This window comes from Eptatretus burgeri, chromosome 3 (assembly GCF_056783735.1).
Source record: "Eptatretus burgeri isolate ZD-2024b chromosome 3, Ebu_testis_v1, whole genome shotgun sequence".
Taxonomy (NCBI): Eukaryota; Metazoa; Chordata; class Myxini; order Myxiniformes; family Myxinidae; genus Eptatretus; species Eptatretus burgeri.
The window spans coordinates 126,845,660-126,848,159 of NC_140963.1; the positions used below are offsets into that span (position 1 = coordinate 126,845,660).

Here is a 2,500-nt window from a genome sequence, read left to right on the forward strand (position 1 = left end):
TGTTTGTTTGTTTGTTTGTTTGTTTGTAGGCATGATAACTCGAGAACAGAAGAAGCTACCAATGTCAAATTACACCACGTGATTCAGGAGGTTGATGGCTCGTGCTGATTAGATTTTGGTCAAAATCAGTCAAAGGTCAAGGTCACAGTGAGGTCAAACATCCAAAAAATGATAACTCGAGAACAGAAGAAGCTACCAATGTCAAGTTACACCACGTGATTCAGGAGGGTGGTGGCAAGCGCTGATTAGATTTTGGTCACAATCGCTCAAAGGTCAAGGTCACAGTGAGGTCAAACATCCAAAACATTCGATTTTTGATGGTTTGGTACAGAATCATCGCAGAAACTTCTGGTTTGCGTCGCAACCTTCTCGAGAGACAGCTTTTATTAGACAAGGTCAGAGGTCAAGTTGACGATTTCGTAAGTACCGGCCTCTGACTGCTTGTTTGTTTGTTTGTTTGTGAACAGTATTACGGAAAAACTCCTCGACGGATTTCGACGAAACTTAGTGGGGGGATTAGGTATGGTCCAAGGATCATGCCATTAGATTTTGGACTTGGTCCAAAATCCAATATGGCCGCTATGGCGGCCATTTTGAAAAAGTGTTTGATTTTTTTTTTTTGCATTTCTACATGTTTTAAGTGATTTCCAACCCCCCCCCCTCCCAAAAAAAATTGTTGGAGAAAAAAAAAATTTTTGCAACTTTTTTTCAACAAAATTTCGATTTTTTTTTTTTGCATTTCCACATGTTATAAGTGATTTCCAACAAAAAACATGCCAACATTATAATTGCGGCTGATTTTGGAACTTCAGGTGGATATACCCACGTAAAATCAATTTCTGTCTCAAGGAATCTAGTTATGACGAATGAATTGAGTATGTAAACGTTAAAAGTAAAAGGGAAAGTTGCAAACTATAACTCTGTGAGCACTGTTGACGTCAAATTGAATGAATAGGATATCAGGTTCACTCGAGTGACCGAGCAGTATTGGCGGCGGAGGTTTTGCACTCTACCGAGTGCTCCCCCTCTAGTTGAATCAAACTTTATCCTTGTAAAAAATGTGAATGCTTGTGGACTTTGCCATGATAAATTGGTTCTGATAAAATGTGTTTTCTTATCTCCACCACTGAAGTGAAGGGGGCTTTGTTTTCCCCCCTTTCTGTTTGTCTGTCTTTGTCTGTTTGTTTGTGTTCAGTATATCTCAAAAAGTTGTTGACAGATCCAGATGAAACCTTGTGGACAGGTTCGGTGTGTGACAAGGACGACCTGATTAGATTTTCGTGAAGATCTGGATCTGGATCCGACTACTGGAATTTTGTAAGTGATTCTTCACCATTGAGAGATCGGGCCAAAAACCATATATAGCACGATATCTCAAAAAGTTTTGTACGCATTTGGATGAAACTTGGTGGATATGTTGGGTGTGTGACAAGGAAGAATTGAATCAATTTTGGTGAAGATCCGGATCCGGATCCAGATGTGATAAATTTTTCTGAAGTGATTCTTCACCATTGAGAGATCGGGCTAAACTGATATGTAGCACGATATCTCAAAAGGTTGTTGACGGATTTGGATGAAACTTGGTGGATGTGTTGGGTGTGTGGCAATGACGAATTGATTCGACTTTGGTGAAGATCCGAATCCAGATTCTCAATAGGAGAATTATTTAATTTTTAAAGTGATTCTTCACCATTGAGAGATGGGCCAAAAACGATATAGTACTGTGTAGCATGATATTTCAAATATATAATGGGCCCGATATGTTCTCGTGGATCAGGCATTACGTGGCGGAGTTATGCGCTCGACCGAGTGCCGTTGTCGTTTAAAAATGTGAATGCTTGTGGACTTTGCCATGATAAATTGGTTCTGATAAAATGTGTTGTTTTCTTATCTCCACCACTGAAGTGAAGGGGGCTTTGTTTTCCCCCCTTTCTGTTTGTCTGTCTTTGTCTGTTTGTTTGTGTTCAGTATATCTCAAAAAGTTGTTGACAGATCCAGATGAAACCTTGTGGACAGGTTCGGTGTGTGACAAGGACGACCTGATTAGATTTTCGTGAAGATCTGGATCTGGATCCGACTACTGGAATTTTGTAAGTGATTCTTCACCATTGAGAGATCGGGCCAAAAACCATATATAGCACGATATCTCAAAAAGTTTTGTACGCATTTGGATGAAACTTGGTGGATATGTTGGGTGTGTGACAAGGAAGAATTGAATCAATTTTGGTGAAGATCCGGATCCGGATCCAGATGTGATAAATTTTTCTGAAGTGATTCTTCACCATTGAGAGATCGGGCTAAACTGATATGTAGCACGATATCTCAAAAGGTTGTTGACGGATTTGGATGAAACTTGGTGGATGTGTTGGGTGTGTGGCAATGACGAATTGATTCGACTTTGGTGAAGATCCGAATCCAGATTCTCAATAGGAGAATTATTTAATTTTTAAAGTGATTCTTCACCATTGAGAGATGGGCCAAAAACGATATAGTACTGTGT

The 2,500-nt window shown here is 39.8% G+C and overlaps 1 protein-coding gene across 15 annotated transcripts in view; it reads left to right on the forward strand.

Annotated features, from left to right (window-relative positions):
- The window catches only part of LOC147030935 (semaphorin-6B-like), a 768,963-nt gene that overhangs the window by 192,403 nt on the left and 574,060 nt on the right, over positions 1–2,500 (forward strand). For 2 of the 15 annotated variants that reach the window (XM_085875518.1, XM_085875523.1), the window contains exon 1: positions 1,975–2,090. The exons of the other annotated variants lie outside the window; for them this stretch is intronic. The gene's annotated coding sequence lies outside the window, so the exon portion shown is untranslated. Of the gene's footprint in view, positions 1–1,974; positions 2,091–2,500 lie in introns of those variants that run through there. 15 annotated transcript variants of the gene reach the window in all.